We start from the raw sequence: 21,194 nt of genomic DNA on the forward strand, positions 1-21,194 counted from the left end.
TGCACTCGAGCTGTTAGGTCACAATCTGTGATTGCACTTCTGGAGACTGGAGTTAGTTTTTGCCTCTTTCCTTTTGACATCACTCTGGTGGCAGCTGAGGGCCAGCAGTGTTTGCTGAAGAGATAATGGTAGGATGATGGCTGTTGTCCTTGAGGAAATGCAGATTTTAGTCACTGATAATTAAAAATCACAATTACTGTGTGATCTTGGCTGTGGTTTGGAGATTTTTTTTTTTCCTCTTAAGACAAGGAATTTCTTAAAGCATTTCTGGAAAATGGAACTAGATGGAGGAACATGGTGGTGGTTAAATTGTGGAGAGAGTGAAGCGTAGGACTGTGGAACCTTTGGATGAAGATCTGCTGTGCTGCAGTTACTCCTGTGGGCATCACAGGAACAAATGTGGTGCAATGGTAAGCCTGGGATCTTGAGGGTAAATCATTCATTGAATGTATTGTAACATGAGACTTTCTGGTGTTTAAATATTTTGAATGAAATGAGCATCATATGCTTTTTTAGTCACCCCCTTCACTAAAGGTGTAAAACAGAAAAATCCATATATACTTACATCCTAAGTAATTTCTTACACATGCAGGAGAGAGATTTGAAGTAGAAACAAGAAAATACCGAACTGGGATTGTTGAGCCTGTTTTCTGCCAGGAGTGGAGTCCTTGAAACAGGAATAAGAATTAGGATTGCCAGGAGCAACAACTGACCTTTCAGCACTTGGGGTGCTAAGTTGGCAGATCACAGGGGTAGTTCCAAAGTACAGTTCCCAGCCTGTTCAACCCCATTTTAATGAAAAATGGAATCTCAGAGGGAGAGAGGAAGTTTATCTTGCTGCAAAGAACCATTCGTACAATGATTATCTTGATTTTATTTTCACAGGAACATATGTTTCATGTTTAGTAGTCAACTTCTTCCTTAAGTCTTTGCTTCTCACTGTAATTAGAGTGTGAAAAATCAGTGTGAATGAAGTGAAGGAAGTAGGTGGGGTTGGAATAAAACCTTGGCACAGTTGGCCACATGTAGAACATCCTTTAGAGCATTAACAGAGGTGAAAAAGTGTGGCCGGCAAACCACGGGGAGAAGGGACAGGGATTTGGCTTTAATTTCGTTTTTAGTAGGAAGAAGAAATGAATTTGAATGAGAAATTGATCATACACAGTTTGATCCTCTTGTAGGAATATTGCCATTGATTTCTGGAGGAATGGGATGTACCACCTTGTTTGCCTGTGACTGTGCTTTTCTCTTGGAACAGACTAATTCACTGACACTCCGAAGACCCCAACCCAAACAAAAACCAGCACAAATAAACAAACAAAATCTACTTGACTGCATGGAGACTAAATTAACTTTTAAATCTCTAATATGATTGTTATGGAGCCGTGGAGGCTGAGGAAAGACTCTCCTTGAAATTTTGCTCCTTGGGCTAACTCCACACTGATCAGTAGTGGCAATGGTTAATTCATTTTCTAAAGATCACGTAGATACACGAGGCTGAAACTTTGTGATTTATTTTGAGCTCTGAGGAATATAATGTGAAAACCTATTCAGGTTTTACTGGCTGGCCAGAGACTGCAGTCACTTTAATAAGACACAGCTAAATTTACCATGATAAAGTGCTGCTTCGTGCATGAAATAGATGTTGTGGTCCTGTGCTGGTGATTGATGATTTATTACCTTCAAAACTGTAGAACCAATGTGCAGAATTAATTTTGAATGGATTATTCATTGTTTTTACTCCCTGGAATCTTGTATGATTGATAAACATAATTTAAAAGAAAAAAGCCAAACTCAAAAATTAACAGTGAGAGATTTTAAGGTTGTGCATTTTACAACACCCCCCCCTTTTCCCCATAAGATGTTTTACAAACCTAATGTGGCATCAGTTTGTGCTGCAGAAGATGTTTATAGCTCACTTCATTCTGGTTCCTTATCAAATTACTGGCTTTACTCTGTAAAGCTCTCGGGGGATTGAGTGGAGCTCCAGTGTATGGATCATCCCTCTGTGTGTGGGCCTTCGTTCCCTGCAGCAGTCCCTGGGCTGAGCCCAGCTGACAGCCCTCAGTTTGGAACCCCAGGCACTGGGAGTCTGCTCACAGGGAAATGCCCACAGCAGGGCTCGCTCAGCCAGGGGGGTTTTCAGCTCCCAGTCTTGCATCTGCTTCTATCCTTTAACTTCTGGGGAGAAAACCTGCTCAGGCAGAGGACTAGCACTAGAAAACTGAGAGGAGAATCCAGCCAGCAGAAGATGGAGAAAGGCAGAAGTGTGTTAGAGGCAAGGAAAATGATTAATGTGCTGTGGTTGTCTCCCTGGAGCACAAGCACCCCACGACACAGAGTTTTGGGGTTTCTTCTGGTGCAAACAAGCCTTGGGTCTGCCTCTTGCACTGTGGGGATTTGAAAAAACCTGTGCTGCTCCCCCAGTGGGTTCCTTACACTCAGCTGTGTAAGAATATATATTTATGTACTAGCCTGTCCTGGATGTCTCATTTTGGCAATGCTGGGTCTATAAGATGAGCTGCTGATGGGCACTGGAGGTGCTCATCCAGAGTCCTGCTGGAGCAAAGAGCAGCTCGACTTGGCAGCATTGGCCTCCAGAGCTGTACCTGTCTGCTGCTGGAACCATCAGTGTCAGCTGCCCTTCCAAAATCCAGGGAATTAGGCAACATAGGATATGTGCTCTGACAGGCTCCATAGCAACTAAATGTTGGTCTTAGGTGAAATTTTGTAGGTCCTTAAGCAGTTTTGGTCCTTGCCCTACAGAGCTGAGGTGAGCTTTGCTTTGTGAGGGGTTGTTTCATAATCCTCCTTTAGACTTGGGCTCCTGTGCAGGTCTGGGGTGACATGAGGGCTCAGCAGCATCTTAGCTGACAAAAGCAAAGGCTCGGTGTTTCATTTAATCCTTTATTTATTTAAAAGGAAAGAAGCTGTACTTTTGCAAGCAAGGCTCTTCTCAGCATTTGATAGCTGAGCAGGGTCAGTCTGGATCGTTACCTGGATTTTTAACCTCTGGAAAGAGCACAGGTGTGCTTGTGATGGAAAAACCATTATCTTTTGAGTCTGTCATAAATAACCTGAGGGTAAAGGTTGAAATATTAAGCTGAGATTCTTTCTACTTGCTCTTTGAAACACTAAAGACCAAGAGCCTGACAGTTTTCCAAGGCTCTCTGCAAACATTGGTGGTGGAATTATCATTCACTTTTGTCAGGAGCTGCTGTGCGATGCTGCTGTGTGCTCCAAGCAAACGCAGCCCCTGTATCCCTCTCCTTCGAGTCCTGAAGCTGATTCATGTTCTCTCATTACAGCACCTATTTATTCTCTTTATCACAACCATCCTTACATCATCTCTTTGCTCCTTGTCCATGCCACTCTTCAGTTTTAAGGTTTTGGTAGACTAAATAGATTTAGTTATAATCAAAAATGTCTGCTGAGGCTGGAAATGGTGCAGAGCTGTGTGAAAAAGAACCATTCCCATTCTGGGGAAAAACTCCCTTCTCTGACTTGTTTTCTCTCTTGGAAATTCTGTTTCCCTTCTGCTTCCCTACACATCTTCAGAAACTTAAGTGCTAAAGAATTTTATGATCTATAAGCCAGTTTTTTTGGCCTTCATGGCTGGTAAAGTAAATAAGTATCAGGTGACTCTGCTCCTCAGAATTGGAGCTGCTCACAACTCTTCTCTCCATTAAAGACACCAAGCCCTGCAGTGCAACAATCCAGGGCATATTCTGTTTGGTAAAAATCAGTCATCATATTCTTTCTACATCTCTCTGTTTTGTTATATGTCATCTTGGATTTATCAGAGTAATCCCTGTTTGGGTTTTCATCCCTAAATCTGGCCAGATTGTCTGACAAAAAACTGTGGCTAAGAGACAGTTTCCTTAAAGGGCTGTTGGCACTCAGTCTTCACCCCTGGAAAAATTGTGAAAAATGAATGGTGTTGTGGGAGACATGGGTTTGTTTCCAAGGACTAAGCTTTACGCTCAAGGTAGTCATAGGAGAGTGATTTTAAATTATTAATGTCTGGAATGTGAAGTCATCAAACTTCTGCTATGGAAAAATCTTTTTGTATTGGAGAAATGTATCTTAGGGCAAAAATATTTTTGTCTTCCTCAGCAGCCAAACCTCTGTGGGCTCTTTGTGACTCTCTGAAATGATGCTCACGTGGCTGGAGTGGTGCTGTGTGGTCCTGCCTGGGCAGGACAGAACAAACCTGGCCAAACTGAGCCCTGTTTGCTGTTCCTCTGGAAGAGGCTTCCCACATCTCCTAGAGGTGTTCTGCATTATCATTCCAGGTGCTCAAGGCATGAACTTCCACCTTTTCTCAGTCTTGGCTTTGCTTTCAGTGGTAAAACACATTTTACTGATTCCTTTTGCAAATGCTGCTTCAATTTCTCTTCTGTCTCCATGGTGTGCTCCTCACTTTCCTGTCAACAGAAGTAATACACCTTTCTATTACTATGAGTAATGGGGGAGATTAGCATAATTCTGAATCTCACTGTAAGTTTAAAATCCCTTATGGGTGCTGACAGAAGAGACCACAGCTTGTTACTATCCTTGAGACAGGTGCCTATGGTCATTCTGTCAAAGTCTTGATGGGTGATGATCAAACTTCTCTTGATCAGGAAGTGTGAGATGTGACAGATTGAACAGATGGCAGGCTGGGCTTCATTTTTATGTAAGAGAGATGCTGTGTGTTTCAGTGCTGGTACAATTACCCCATCCCTGGGTATTTAGCAAACAAAAATGGTTCCTCTGGGTAGGAAAAAGGGTCAAATGGTCTGTAGCCAAGAACAGCATGTGCATCAAAAATGCTACCTTTTGGAATATAATTAATTAGCAGAATTAAAGCTTCTAAAAAGCTGAGTGTTGTCAGCAAGGAATGAGAGGTGATCTTGAAACAGGATAAAACTTTGGGATAGAAAACACTGAAGGATTCATAGACTGGTTCAGATGCCTTTAAAAGCAGGGAAAGGAGATTGACTGTACTTCCTAAAGCCACAGGTATCATTCCAGCTTCTGGTTCTGGAAATTCAGATGATGTGAGCTTTGTGATCCTGATTAAATCTTGACAAAGTTCTCTCTGTCTCTCTCTCTGATACACTTGCAGAAGCTTTATCCTCATGTCCCAAGGCAGAATTTGGATTTGATGCTTCCCTGAGGATATAGTGCACTTGGTATTACATGCCCACTTTGCACTGTATGCTTCAATTTAGCTTTTCCTGGTTAAAAGGCAAAGAAATGGCAAAAAAATAGTAGAGAAGAAATGAATGTCTTCTATTGGAAATCCAGAACAAATTTGAACCAACACCATGAGTGTGTGAAGTTGTAGTCCCTCTGTACCTGCTGTGGTGGAAGGTTTTGGTTTTAATCCAGAGGGAACAGAAATGAAACTCTTGTACGTGAATGAAACGAAAACCCCCAATGTTTGCCTGACTAAGGCAAGTTGTTTAATGGTGTGGTTTGTTTTGAATTTTTTTAATATTCTTTTCCTTAGAGAAAGCAAACTGAAATCCTCCCCCCTGGCTGAGGTTTTGCAGGTGGGCAGAGTCAGCAGGAATGAGAAGTCTCTGAAGGACAGAAGGATAGGGAAAAAGGGCACTGTATAGTTTCTAGGCAGTATTTCTTACACTTAATGCAATGAGTGGTTAAAACAATAAGCAGGTTTGGTGTCAAGTATTGGTGTCAAGAAAAGGGGAGAAAGGCAGGAAGCACTGGGATGTGCTGAGGGTGTTTTTGTCTAGATAGAACACATAAATAGTAACTGTTTCAAAGGGAAAATAGAGGTTGCAGAACTGCAGAAATCTGAATTCATGTCAGGGCTGCTTTGGCTTCTGCTGAGTGTGCAGGCCCTGGAAACCCATTCCATGTCAGTGTGGGAGAGGAGTGCTGTGCTCAGGAGTCACATCCTCCCGCAGGGGAGCAGGCTGGGGCATTCCTCGGGGAGAGATGTTCCATCCACAACTCCACAGTTGCTGCAGTGTCAGATGCTGAGTGCCACAGCCTGATCCTAAGCTGTAGTGATGCTCTGGATGTCGTGTCAGGAGGGATAGATCAGGAGGGAAGTGTCCGGGAATGTGTTGCAGTGCCAGTAGTCTTGGTGCTGACACTATTTTTACTTGCCTAGGCAGCATCTTGATGAAATCAAGGGAGACTGAAAATGTTTAAAGTTTTGAAGTGGAAAGGAAATAATAATGATGCTTTTCTTGAGGCCAGTTCTTTTCTCAGCCATTTCTTTACTCCTTTCCTCAGTAAGTGGGGAGGTCTGACTGCAGGAGCTGGTTTAATCTGATTTAGTAACAGCTGGAATACAGAGACGTTTTGTTTAGCTGTTTATGCATCTTAATACATCTTGTTCCTTTCACTTTCTTCCTTTTTTCTCCCCAGAAGAATTTTAGCAAATGCAAAGACACTGTAATGAGGAGGGAAGAAAATTACTCCTGACTATAGAGCTGTGGAAGTTAAATACCTCCTTTCTTTTCCCTTCTCTCTTACTAGAGAAGGGCCTTGTGAAGGTGACTCCAGGCAACCAGCCCCCTGCAGCCACAGGGAATGGGAAATGATTTGTGTGGGTGTTCCAAATCGCCAGATAAAAGTGTAAGATTGGAAGGGACGAGATGCCAAGCCCTTAACTAATTTAAGGTGGCATAATGCAAAGGACTTCTGACTGATGGAGAATTTGGCTTAGTTTTCGGATCTTCAAGGCGTTTCATACATGACATCAAATAATGACAGCTCTTCTGAAAGCTTCAAAGATTTGGATAGTGGCCACCCCAATGATGCAGAAGTTTTTCCTTTCCATCTTCCTCCCATACCCTGACTTTACTGCTTAATAAAATAGTCCATTTTACCTGGTAAGCTCAGCCAGTCTTTTTATGTAATTCATGACATGGATTCGGCTAAAGCTGTGCTACACACAGTGGATCTGGTTACCAGGTGCAGCAGAACTTCAAAAATAAGATGAATTAAACTGTGGAGGGAGTTTTCTGGGTCTGACCATTCAGCTTTGGGGTTCCAATGAAGGAATTCAAGCTCCATGCCATACTTCATGGGTTCTTTTATTTAGAAGTAAACAGCTCAGCTGGGATCTCTTAGCCTGATGTGAAATTCCAGCCTGATGGTTTTCTGATAAATAGTCTGTCTCCTGGCCTTTGCTGAAGCTTTAGGAAGAAATGCAAGCTGCATGTAAAGCTGCAAGCAGAGTAAGCTGTATTTCACTTTTATAGGGATTTTCATCAGTTATTTTTATTGTGCTCATATATTAACACCACTAATTTTCACTTTTGTTCCTTAAGGGCTTAAAACTAAAGCTTATTAAAAGATGACAGATTTTTCAGTATTTCTTGGGAATGGTAAAGGAAAAGTCTCATGAAGAGGCATCAGTAAAAACAGGATATCCATCATTTTATGTCCAGCGGGCTGGGTGTGTTGCTTGTGTTTGAGCCTCTCTCTCAGCTGCAGCTTGTACTCTGTAGGGGTCTGGGTGGGCAGAGCTGTTACGTGTGAACTTCAAACAGGTGAGGGTGTGATGCAGATGGGGTTAAACACCTCTGACTCACAAGAGCATCTGTATTGCTCTGCATTTGATTTGTACCTGAAAATGTCTGTCAAGTACAGGTACATGTGCTTGTATGAACCCTGACTGTGAGGTGGTCATTACTCTGATTTTGGAATCATTTCATTAAAGAAAAGGAGGCAAATACCTTCATATCTATGTAGACTAAATCTCCTTTCCTCTAATTTCATCACTGTGCATTTTGCTCTTCACTGAGTTCAGGAGCAGGTCCCCCAGCCCTGTTCCCTGGGCTCTTGCTGAACCAGTGTGAGAGCAGCCAGGGAAATAAATACCTGCAAGTTCGCCCAGAAAGTGCTTTTGGCTGTCAACAAAGTATTGAAGTATTAACCTTCCAGATGAGTGGGAGCTGCTGCTGTGTGCTCCTACTGCTGTCTGCTGGGGGCTTCACTGGGGAAGCACTGGCATTTCATCTGGGGAGGAATCCTGCTCCTCACCTGCAGTCTGCCATCAGAAGCCCAGGTATTTATAGCACATGCACCCATGTGGAAAGTGCTGCTATTGTATTTGGGGCACTTTAGTTCTATACTTAGCTCTGTTACCTCCAGTGAAAACCCTTGCATTGTGCCTGGAAATGTTCCTTAGCTTGCTCTCAGCTCATGCCACTTGTCACTTCTCTCTGCCTCTAGACAACTGCTGCCATGTGTCTGTAGGTTCCAAAACAAGGAGAATGAAAGAACTTTCAGGCAAGTGATGAGATTAAATTGACACAGCGCAGGACTGGAGCTGAAAATGTTAGACTGCTGCTATCCCTTCAAATGCCCTTTTACCAGCTAAGAAAAACTGCCTTTAAAAAAAATGGTTGGACATGAAAAGAGAGTGACATTTAAAAGTGAACAAAGGGAGCATCCACAGAATTCACAACCAAAGTGTGAGTGAGAGCAGGAAGAAAACCCCAGTTAAAGTGGTGATCAAGCAGAGGTCCTCCCTAAGGAGGTCTGAAATATTTGTCCTTCTGTCACTTTTTTAGCAAAAGATTCAAAGGTTTCTGGGAGTAAAACCACTGGATGGTGTTTGCTTAAGAAGTGAGTCATGCCTAGGAAAACAAACTTACTCAAGATGCATCCCACAGCAAAACAAACTTATTTGAGATCAACTTACTTGAATATCATAAATTAGTCCTATTCCACTAGAATTCGATATCAGTTAACCTAAATACAAATGTATGTGTTTTGTTTAAGCTTCATTGTTAATAATAAGTGAAGCTCTGGTCATCTCTTCCTTGGGAGCAAAAAAAAGAATTAATTGGTGAGGCACAACTGAAAAAGACTTTTTAACCTCTGAGGAGAAACAAAGGAAAAAGTGAAAATATTTAAACAGAGAGAACTGCAAAAGACAGGTTGAGGCTTTAGTGTACTTCTAGAAAATGTAGGAGATGCTCTATGAAATGGTAGCAGGAAATTCAAAAGCAATGAAAGAAATGAAGATGTTGATTGAATATATAAATAAAATTTGCAACTGAAAGAGGTGACTGATACTTAAAAGCAATTTATAATAGAAAAAAGACTGAAAAGTGGGTTTTAGGAACTCCTGCATGGCAGAGCGATCTGGCTGCAGCTCAGTGTGCCAACTCCTGTGTGCTGAAACACCAGCTTGAGTTGTCCACTTAAAAGCTGTCTTCACCTCTTATACTGAAGCTTCATTTCATTCTCAAGTCCTACCCCATCAATTTTTAATTTTAATTATTTTTTTAATAGATCCAGCACAGAGCTGTGCTTGTTTGGAGGGGATCCCTCCGTGCAGAGCCTGCCTGCATTTGCAGTGTAGATACAAGTTGTGTGCGTGGTTTGACTTGCACTCAAGTGAGCTCACCCTGAGGATGCTGTGATTTTAAACACTGTGCCTTTTTTTAGTGCAGTGGATGGTTATAATTAAGGGAATTTGCAAGTAGAAATTTGTTTAGGCTAGATGTGCAGACATAACACCACACAGATTGCATTCTAAAGACACACACAAACCTCTCTGTGAAAACATGGCTGAGCACTCAGGGAAGAGGTTGAGTAGAAATAAAATATGAAACAAGGGAGAAGCCCGTCTCCAGTAAATGAGGAGCAAAGGCATTCCTTCCTACAAATGCACTAGGATCAAGCAGGGAAGAGGCCACAGGACCATAAAGGAAGAGGTGCATTATCTACAGCCCTATCTATTTTTACACTCACTTGTCTTCTACTCCCCTACCTGCTTACCAGCCTTAATTTATTTTATCTAAGTGAATAGATTGAAATGAAAAATTAAATTAAAAGGAGCTAAGTAAACGATTTTGCCTTGCAGCTTCCTGCAGGGTATGGATTTGGGTCATTTGAAGGAATTTAAATTCTTGACTAGAAGCAGGTGAAAGGTTGGTGTTGGCTTTCATCTGTCATTTTGCTGGAAGTGTAATAAACCCCAGGTAACAGATGAGGATGTTATTGCTCTCAGGTTGATAAAGTCTGCATGGGAAGGGCTGCTCAATTCTTTCAAATTACACAACTGCCAAATTATAAACAAACTCTGTGGAACACAAGGAGTTCTTATGAATTTTATCTCTTTCATTTTGCCATGCTCAATATCCTGCCCTTTATTAAACCACCTAAGGGATGGGCAGTGAGAATCGAGAAATCTCTTGCTGGACCCAGGGCCTCCTCCGTCTCTCAGTTATTGGACTCCTTGTTTTTACTAAAATTGGTGTCTCTCATGTAGAAATGGTGTCGTGCTGCCAGACACACACCTGCAGGGAGGTGAGGTGGCACTTCCCCAGTGACAGGGGGTGTGCAGAGCTTGGCCCTTTTGGTGTCTGCTGAGGGATATGAAAACCATCCCTGAAGCACTGGAAGCTTTCTTGCTTTCTGCCTCTTTCTCATGGACATGGGATAAATCCCATCTTGAGACCTCACCGTGGAGTGAAGCGATGAGCAGTGCTTTGGATCAGATTCTAGGTCACAGGGGTTTTTTAAAATTTTATTTTATTTTACTTCTTAAGATACAAATTTAGAAACTCATTAAAGCTTTGTCCTTATGGATTAGACATACTTAAAACAACGGCAGGATTTTCTCTGAAGGATATGATAGAATTTGTTGACAAGATTAAGGACAGGCGAATGGTGTCACCCAAAGCCCACAGGAGTTACTGAGTTTACTGATAAAGGATTTGGATCTGGCCTCCAGGATTTTGCAGGTGGAAAGAAAAAAAAGGAAAAAAAAGCAGCTTATTTTGCTTCTTGGATAAGGAATAATTCATTGCTACTTCCTAATAGAAACCGTGGGCATTGATTTTCCATGGATTTATGTGTGGTGGTTTACAAGACTAATTTTTACAAATGGTTTCTGTTGGCAGATGTAAGCAGTCTCCTGCTGCACTGGCTGAACAACTGCCATTAAGCAAATGGTTGTCATTAGCAGGTACTTTTTTAAGCTTAATTTTGTTTAAGCATTTTTTTTTAATCCAAGTATCTGTAGGATTGTAAAATGGAGGAAAAAATCCATGTCTAGCTCAGATTGCTGAGAAATCTTTGGGAAAATTGGTTTATAAAGCATCTTAAAAAGATGGACACAGCTGTACAGTGTTGACTATGTAATTCTAAATATAATTCTAAATCCTATTAATTCTAAATACAATTTGATGAAAAGAAAAGGAAGCTCAGGGAGAAATATAACTGCATGGGATAAATGGGTCTCTTGAATACATAGACATTCTGCATGGAACTTACCTGCCCTGAATTTTTAATTCAGTGATAGATCTCTCTTCAGCAGGTTCTTTTTAAAGCAATACCTTAGCCAAGGGAATGTGAAAATTATAATCTCAAAGTTCTATTTCTGGAGGTTTCTAACTCAACATTGAACCATTTATTCTGAGGAGAGAGCTGCTGTGTGAGGTCTCTGGTGTCCTGGCAGGGAAGTTGGGCTATTCCCTTACCTGCAATGTGGGCTCTGGGATACCTGAATACCTGAATCAGCAAGAGCCTCCCTGCATTTTAAGAGCCCCTGGTTTACCTGATACCTTTGTAGGAGTTATTTTAGTAACAATTATGTATTAGAGATCTGTTACTGTTACTTTTGCCTTGAGGGCAAGGAAGTCCTGGTGGTTCTGTGGGAATTCCAGCTGCTGCTTGCAGCTCTTTAAGTGCTGAAAGGTTTTCTGTTTTGAGATGTTTTGGGATCTGTCTCCTTGGGTCTACCTAAGTATCTGAGGGTGTTGTGCTAGCGATGGGATGGGAGACCTTTGAAATAAGCTGGGATTTCTTGAGGATGTTGGGTTTGTCCTGGGAACTGTGATCCAAAGGCTAAACCTTTGTCCTCTTGATGCCAGCTCTGAATGTGCGTTCAGCTACTGCTGTAAACACGCTGTAGACTCTTCTGTGAAAGTGAAAATTACTTCCTGCAAGTGCTTTACCACACTTTTGGTCAAGGGTTTTAAAACATGTATGTGATGCTATTTTCACGACACTTATTGTTTGTTTAAGGCACCTATTAATGTCTTCTTAAATATTCATATCATTTAGATTTTACATGCTACTGCCACAAGACAGAGATACTTCTTCCATGAGAAATGCTGTACTGTTGTGTTTTATACTTCAGGGCAAGGTTAAGACTCAGTCATTCTGCGCTATATCTGGATTTAAGAAACAGGAGAGTCATGGATCTCAACTCTCTCTTGCTCCTTTTGGCTTTCACATCTGTTATGGCTTTGATGTGAAATACCTGCAAACTCAAAATTTGGCTTTATGTAAACTTAAAGAATTGTTTGAGAGTTTTCAGTTTTTATGGGCTCATTTTGTTTCAGTGTTGTTTTGCATCTCTATACAATTAAGAGTTTTTAAAAGTCTTGAGTCTTCATCTGACTCTTCTGAAACCAAGGGAGATTTTTCTTCATGGCTTTAATGGGAACAAAGCTGGCACTTGGCTGCCCTTGAAAATCAGACCTATAACTTAATAAACAACAAATCCCTGTCAGCATTTACAGTGGATGTCAGCATTTGCAGTGGCTACAAACAGCACTTACACCATAAATATCCCCATTAGGTCAATCCTTACAGAAGTGGAAGGGTTACTGTTAGCCAAGCCCGGGCTGTCTAGGTTTGGCTGGATGCAGGAGGCTCTTTCCTAGGGAACGTGTCCTGGTGGTGGGGTCACTGTCCATGTATTGCTGTGTGCAAACAGGCAGTGGGAGTCCCTTTGGAGAGGGGTTGGCTCTGGAGGAGGGAAAGAGCAATGGAGAGCTCCTGGGATTTACAAGGGAAGTTTGTGTCTCAGCCCAGGAGTAGCTCCCATGTTTGCTGATGCTGATGACAATGTGTGTTTTGCTCTTGGGAACATCTCCTGTCCCTTCAGCCAGGCTCTGCTTCTTGACACAAGCCAGAGTTCCTCTTATAGTGCCTGGAGCAATTATTAATACAGCAGTTGTGTGGAAATGCAAGTAAGTGTACCGATTTTGTGTGGTCTCTAGATAACGTGGAGTGAAAATCAGATTGTTGTGCTTTCCCTGGGCTGCAGTGGGAGGAACCACAGAGAAAAGCAGTGGCTGTGCTGCAGCAGGGCTGCCCTGTGACATTGTCCTGTGCTGGTGAATTCCCTTCTCAGCCTTCTCTCTATCCAGGGAGCCCAAGTCAGTGCCTAAAGAGCACAGTTTGGATCTGGCCCCCTGAGTTCCACCCAAGTCCTGCTAAAGGTGTCTGAATGTGTTTCAGATCCATCTTGAACCCAGAGGCGCCTGTGGGTGGCAGAGCCACCGTGGTGGGCATTGCATGGCCCCCTTCAGAACCATCACTTTCTGCTCCACGGGTGGCTGTGTCAGGTCCAGACCCTCGGGAAGAGCTGTGGCTCTGCTGTGTTCCCATTTGCCAGAGGCCTGGGGGCTGTGGGCTGTGGGCAGGGCTGTTTGCAGACTGTTCACAACTCTGGGGCAGCTGTGACCAAATTCCCCGCTGACAGCACATCCAGGATGGCGCTGGGGCAGCCTCCCATCATTTCAGGCACTGACTTCACAGCTCCTGTCATATAAAGCAGCTTTTATGTGTTGGCTTTTTATTTTTCTAAAATGGAAGCTCAAAAGCTTTTATGGTTGTCTGACACATGATCCAGAAAGAGAATAAAGAATACAGAGCTTTTCCTGCATTTTTTTTGGAAAATTGCTTCCCTTCACACCTGCTTGCATTGACTAATTCAAGTCAATAAACCAGGACCAAATTTTCACTCATCCCTGCATATTAATCACCTTTATCCATACAGCTTCCCATCGTGGCTCTTTAGGATGGGGACATTGGTTGAACTGGTTTATTACAGAAAATATATGTCATGGTCATTCATATCATAATGCTCATTACATTTGTGACACTATCAGAATCAGAAGCCTTTAAAAGAAAATGCCACAAGTACTCACTTCCCCTGGAGCTAAATGAGTGAGTGAATAATCTCTGAAATGAACTGAGTAATTAGACATTTTCTCTCTGGAGATGGGACAGACTCCAGGAATAAATATGGGCAATTCCTGTTTTGAAAGGAGCATTTGGAAGGGTTACAACTTGTTCCTGTAATAAAACAGGCCAGTTAGGAGCAGAAATGTGGGGGACAATTGCTGAAAATACCCATGGAAAGAAACAGCTCTTGAATCCCTGGCTGGCTGCAAAGGGAGATGCAGGGCAACAGTCAAAATGCCAGAAGTACCAGTGACAGGGCAGACAAATAATAGAAGTGACCAGCCACATTATGGCCAAGGACAGCCCCTTCTCGTGCTGGATTAATTAGCATTCAAGATGTTTCTGTGTGAATTCTAACCCCTTGAAAAAGGCCCTAAATGGCACACTTGAAAATGGACTTTTTCACTCTTTTGAAACTTGTCCCCTCACCTTTCTTTGCAACAGGATCTAACTTCAATGGAATGTTATTTTTGTGGGCCTTTTCATTATTTAAAAATTTTGTTTTGCTTAAATAAATCTCAGTGTTAAATCTTCATTCATATGGCCTCGACCTGGCTGCCTTTTTCAAAGCATATTTCCCTTCTGTGGGTCCTCCAGCTGCAAAAATATACAATGTGAATGTCTGCCCCAGGGTCACAGTGATGCTTCTGAGTGTGAAGTTTAACAATGTGCATATTCATCCAGCTGATAAACATGTCAAATATAAGAGATGTGTTTGACAAGGAGAGAGGAATAAAATTTTGAGGACATGGAGGCAGATGTCCACTCTTACTAATTCTGTGGGCTTTCAGGTGTTTTTGTTGGCACATTTCTAAGTGTTCAGGGTAATAATTTATGTTAATGGGTGATATGAAGATATAAGGAAGTTACTTAATTACTTATTTATTAATTCCCAGTCTCAGAAATTATCAGGCAATGAGAGTAATGAGAATGGGGTAAATCTGAAGAGAGAATTTCAAGTAAGCCCAGAGTAAAAACTGCAAAAGGACCTGGGAGTTTGCTAATTGATTGTCTTCATGAAGAGAGAAGTCATGTTTAAAATTGTCCATGCATCATTTGTTCTAATGTAATAAGCAAAAACTATATAAAAGTAATTTTATTGGGGGGCAAAAAGTAATTAACCTGTCCTGTTGCAATGAAACAGATTTTTTTCTAGAGAGAATTCTGCTGGGGACAGCAATCCTACCTTTGATTATGTGCTATTGCATTATGAAAACTGCAATTCAGTCATACTCATCTTTCCTTCAACAGATTTTCAGTTTAGTGTGCTATGAGCTAACTGAGCTTAAACTTGGTATGAGGCTCCTTAAAGGTGACATTTCAAATAAACATAATTTTTCTGCAGTCCTTTCACAGAGGAGCTTTAACAAATGAATGACAGATGTGAAGTAATCTCACAGTCAAGAAATACAACTTGTAAAACTTGGGTGTTTTGAGTAATGACATCCTTAATTTCTCTTTTGCTTGATTAACTTCTGTACTGTGGTTCCCAGGGCCAGGAGGAATTAAATATAGTGTGAAGTGACTCACTCCCTGTGCTTTGGGAGACTGAGCTCTGGGTAAGAAGGGTTTAAGCTCTCTTGAAGGCTGGAGCAGCAGGTGAGGGGCAATTCCTGGTGAAAAATGGGAACTCCACAGTTAGCAGGTAAAGGCTGGTGTTTGGGAACTGACTTGCAGCAGGATGAACAGATACACCAGTCCAAATATTGATTCTAAGCTGCTGGAGAGGGGAGGAGATTGTCCTGGGAGAGCTGCCCCAGCCCTGCTCTGAGGCTGCAGCTCACACTGTGAGCCCCACAGTGTTTACAGCTGGGTGGGCATGAGGGAGAGGCCACATTTGTCCCTTGTTTTGGTCCCTGCTTTGGGGATTTAAACTGGCTGATATGGAAACTCTGGAAGGAGGGAACCTGGCCTTCCTTGGGGCTGGGTGACCACCAAGTTACAGCAGCACTGGCACAGAGAGCAGGGGCTGCAGCTGAACCTGTGCCCAGCTGCCCCCATAAGTGAACGTGTCGATATAGATACAAAAGACAAATATTACCCTATATAAATATCCTATTTAGCCACGTCCCTCTGCCCAGGAGTCACAGAGCAGGTCAGGTCGCTCACCCTGTGCCGTGCTCACCTGGCTCTGTCCTCGTGCTGGCAGAGCAGCCGCGCTCGGCTCGGCCACGGCTCGCGCGCGGCGTCCAGCTCCTGGTGCTGCCACATCCCTCGTCTCCAAGGCTTTATGAGCCATCTGACTGCCCTGTGCCAAGGGAAGTGCTTCGTGGCACTGCACCCAGCCAGGGGTGGCAGGGCAGCTGCTCACAGAGATACACATCAGCAAGGGGAAGTGGAATTTAAACTGCCTTTTAATTTGTGCTGAGACAGGAACTGGCAATTATGAACCAGCACCATTTAATGAAATATGCCATCCTTAACAGACTGGGAGGGGGTGCTTAACATGTAGGGCAAAGTAAGTGCTGTGTCTGATTGGATTAGAGGCAAATTTAATCTCGTGGATGACACTGCTGATTCAACAGTCTACTTTTTTCTTAGGGTCAAAGTGACTTTGGCTTGACATGTGATCTGCTCAGTGCCCTAAATGAACTGTAGGCTGGATGGGTTTGATTTCCTATTTCAACAGGAAAAGGAATTTAATTTGAGAAGTTGTGATGTACAGTATGGGAAATTATCTTTTTACAGCATGGGAAAGCTTTTCTGTGATGCAAAATTTCCCCAGATATGCTCTCCAGGCAGCAAATAATAACTTGCAAAGACATTTCCCCAAAATATCAGCACTTACTACAGAATTGGTGAAAACTTGTGGTTTCCATTATATTTTTCAAGCCTGAATCCAAAGGATAAATATCTTTTTTTCCTGTAAAGAGGTTTATCTGACTCAGCAGATTTGATTGAATGTTCTTACAAGAGGGAGATGAAAGACTATGTAAGTAGGTTAAGCATGGGCTGAATTTTAGTGGGAAAAGCATCTTGAGACTTCAGAAGCACTTTAAAAATTGGTACTCAAATCACAAGTGTCCTGCATTAGTCCTAGGTCAGTGTGTTAAACACTGAAGAGTGAAGTGTCTGATTGAAGACTAGAAAAACTGATTTGGATCTTGAAGTAATTCGTGTCTATGATGGGATGTCCTGTTCCTGGGAAATCCCTGCGAGACAGGGAATGTCTGAACACCTGGGAATTATGAACCGAGGCAGCTATTGTTGTAAGGGAAGAGCTTTCAACAGAAAACATTTTCAATTTATTCTAATGTATTTATTTTGCGGTTCTGAAATGTACTCTGTTGCTCCAACTCATACTGCTCTGTGGTTCTCTGAAAGAAACTGGTTTGGTGGCCCCAGCAGTGGATGTTATTTGGGCTTTGGCAAGAACGAGGAGAGCAAAGTAGGAATTGACATGACACAGTGAACATTTACCCTGAAACAAAATTGGCCATTGCCAACATTTACCGTGGCCAGTGGCAAATGCTTGATGCTCAAGGGATTGTAGACTTCGGATGTAATGGATGGCAAGAGGAAAACACAGCTTCTTTACAGGGAGTTCTTTACTGCTGCATAAGAAACACTGTGTTTATATTAAGAATGAGGCAGTAAAGATAAGGTGCTTTTCTGAAAACAAGATTGCTGATTGTTACTCACTTCCTCTGATTTTACTTTCCCAAACAGGTCTGCATTCCTCTGACTTCCCCAAGAAGAGATCTGTCTCATTTGTTAGTTCAAACTGAGGTCAAGTTTCCTTTCTTTGAGTCTGCCACCCTGTCTTTCCCTTCCAAAAGCTTCAAATACAGGCGGGAGTCTATCCCATAATCTTTCTCTTACTAAAAGTTCCTTTAGAGATCTGACCCTTTAATCTCACATTCTAAGACAGAGCAGTAACTTGTGTGTTCATGCTTAACTCAAGTAGAAGGATTTTTATGAAAACATAAGATGTCCTCAGTAAGGGCAGTCATCAGCAAGCAAATCTGGAAGCTGACACAAGGCTCAATGGCTTTTAGGTAACAGTTTTGATGTTTAGGTGGAAATGATAAAAGTTTCATTAAAATGTTGGCCAGGCAGCTCTCGGTCCTTTTTACTTTGGGACTCCACCAAAAATGGCTGCCAAAGTCATGCACCTGGGTGAGCCTGGTTTGATCCTGTTGTTGCTTTTCCTCTTTCTCTGATGATGGGAAGCATCCCTTGGAGTCAGTGTTCCTGGGAGTGTGGGTATAACCCTCCATAGCATCCTTGGATCACTGACTAAAGGAAGGACTTGACTAAAACCAGGAAGAGCCCGTGGCCTTCTAACAACCCCCGCTTGTCACCACGTGTGTTCTGCAATGGGAGCACTTTTCTCGCTGTCCTGCCCAGTGTAAATTGTCCCTGTGTGCTGACTGTGGAGCCAGGCCCCGGTCATCGTAGAACAAATGCTCTCAGCAAAACTCAGCCAACTGTGTCAGCTGCCTCTGCAAGCGTTCCCTTACCAAAAAGTGAAAATGAGACCTGGGAATATTGTCTTTGAACAAACAGGTGTGGGAGCAGGAGGAGACTGAGATGGGACAACTCACTACTGCTTCCTGGGTTGTGGGCTAGAGATGTGTTAAATGCCTTTTTTGCCTTCTGCCTATTTGTAACAGTGGGACAAAAAAAAGGTACAACCAAACCAAACCCGAAACCAACCCAAAGCCAGGCAAACAGAGCAAATGGAGCAGTTCTTGTTACTTCTCACTCCACTTGCTGCCCAAGTGCTTTGGTCACAGTTTGGCTGATGAGGAATGGTGGCACTTTCCACTGCTGGAAGAGGTCAGTTCCCACCAGAGCTGGGACCTGAGTGCCCAAGAAAGGGTTATTTCAGCTGTCCCAGCAAGTGCCCTTTCCCTTGGGAAGTGCGGGCTGGCCAGGTAGGCAGGTGTGGAGCTCTCAGTGGCTGCTCCACCGGAGGAGCTGCTGCCGCTGTTGTTTTTCAAGGAACCTCCTTGAAATGTGTTTATGCTATGGGAAAAGTGAGCTTATAATTTTCCTGAGCTCCTGGCACCTTTCCAGGAAGGCATTGTTTTGTGTGTCAACTCACTCTGGGGGTGGTGTGTTGTAATTGCTGCTCCAGGAAGAATGGGAGGAAAGGAGATTCCTTTTATTCTCCAATCCTGTACTCTGAGATTTTTCTGTTAGTCTTCCTTAGGACTGGAAGTTTCTGTGGGGTTTGGAGCTGAGGGCAGTTCTCTGTACCCTCAGGTGAGGCCAGGATTGCTTGTTGCCATCTAGGAAATACCAGGGAGCTGCTGGGGGCCATCTTTTGTGTAAGGTTTAGAGATGTTGTTAACAACTGTAGCATGACAGATCTTGGTGCCACGGAGGCAATTCCATACCTGTGTAGAGCAGGTGGATGCAGGAAACACTGTGGGATGTTCTGTGGTTTTCCAGCTGGGGCGGATGGGTTTTCTCCTTGTGCTCAGCATGCTCTAAACAAGGGGACAGAGGGTAATTGATACAGGTTTTCTCCTGCTGTTTCCATAGGTGAACATGAAAGCAGGGTTGTCCTGAGGAATGGCAGGAGACAGTGCACATGGATTTGAACTGGTTGTCAGGCTCACAAAACCATGAAATATATAAGCCTCCTGCAATAATTTATTGCTACAGATCTTATGTTCGTGTTCTAAGTCACACAAAAAACCTTGTTCATAAATTTAATTTTGGTCCAATTGTTTCTGCCAAGATTTTCTTTACAGGAAAAAGCCCACAGAATTCTTTCAACTATATCCACTTCCAGCAGCGAAAAGGAAACCAGGCATTCCTGGAATTATTATCAAAATTCCTTTGTCTCCGCGGGGCAGGAAGCCAGACTGCTTTGTTTTAATAGCATTTTTCTAGCCTTAAACCTCTGAGGCTGTCTATATGTCTCAATTTTCTCCAGAAATTTTGGGATGCTGTCTGCACTTTGTTACGGCAGCTGCCCTGACAGCTCATTTATACACTGATTTTACCTTTCTTGCCCACAGCACTACAGTATCTGAGCTGATCCCTCTGTAATAAAACAGTGGGTAGGCTGGTTTGGTTGTGTCTCTAACATGGCTTGCTGTGGTCATACATATGTAATGTAATGTGATTTGTAATCCTCCCCAACTGTTTTACTTGGAGTTTTCCTGCAGTTTGTAGTTACAGTCATGTCTGTATTTTATGCCCAGAACCCTGGGAATAATTCTTTTTGTCTTCATTCTAAAAAATCTCAGGAGATTCAGTCCCACTTTACAGCTACTGATAGAGAAAAATGTCAGTATTTTTAGTTTCTAGAATTTATTCTATTTCACAACATTACTATATTTTAGTTTCATTAGTAGTATTAACCAGGCATGATAAGTGGGACTGTGCTCTACCACCTGCTTGGGAAATGCTCACATGTTTCTTCTATCTTTTTGCCTGCTGATGGGACAAATTTTTCCTCCTTGTAATTCCATAAAAGAAGCTTTCAGAGTGACCAGAACGAAATCTTGGTAATTTGAGGGTAGGTAATTCATGGGAAGACCCTCATCTCACGTGCACGTGTCCACACAAACACATTCACTTGATTTTTGAGTCTGACTCATCTCCCAGCCTGTGTTGTGTGGCCCAGAAGGGGCAAGAAAGGGCCCTGGGGAGCTCTTCATGCCAGGGACAGAGGATTAGTCATGGATTGCTCCGTGTAAACCTCAGCGAGAAGGACACAACAGCTTCCAACAGCCTTTGTAACCAAAAGCCCTGTGCAATTATTTGTATGTTTGGGGAGAGGAAATGCGTAAATTGCTTTCCCATTAGTGAAGTAACCAGGAAATAAACAGAGGAGACCTCGTTTAAAATGTTTGTTTTGTTCCGATGATGAAGATAAGCAGCTGGGAGAGCTCTCAAGTTTGACTGCTCTCCCTGAGTCATCCCAGCTTTGTCTGGATGCCGAAGGCCCTTGTGCTGAACACAGCACTAAAGCCCTGCAAGTGGATGTAGATCATTTAGAAACTTGAGGAAGTATTGCAACTGCTAATTTGCCATTTTCAGGTTCTAGAGCACTTCCTGCATTTGGCTGATTTCATCTCTGTTAGATGAAATGGTTCTTGGAACATAAAAAGAGAAGGGTGCAGGGGCAGCCAACAGCAGCGGCATCGATTCCTGAGTTTGAGGACAGCTCACAGGGGAACACGGATCTGGGAATAGCTGTGCTGGGTAGCTGATTTGCATGGACACACATCCACAAGAGTGGACAGACCATTCCATGGAAGGCAATT

At 42.8% G+C, this 21,194-nt stretch overlaps 1 protein-coding gene across 19 annotated transcripts in view; it reads left to right on the forward strand.

Annotated features, from left to right (window-relative positions):
- Positions 1-21,194, forward strand: part of CCDC85A (coiled-coil domain containing 85A) — a 215,823-nt gene that overhangs the window by 110,194 nt on the left and 84,435 nt on the right. The window lies entirely within an intron of this gene.

The sequence above is a fragment of the Aphelocoma coerulescens genome, chromosome 3 (genome assembly GCF_041296385.1).
Source record: "Aphelocoma coerulescens isolate FSJ_1873_10779 chromosome 3, UR_Acoe_1.0, whole genome shotgun sequence".
NCBI lineage: Eukaryota > Metazoa > Chordata > Aves > Passeriformes > Corvidae > Aphelocoma > Aphelocoma coerulescens.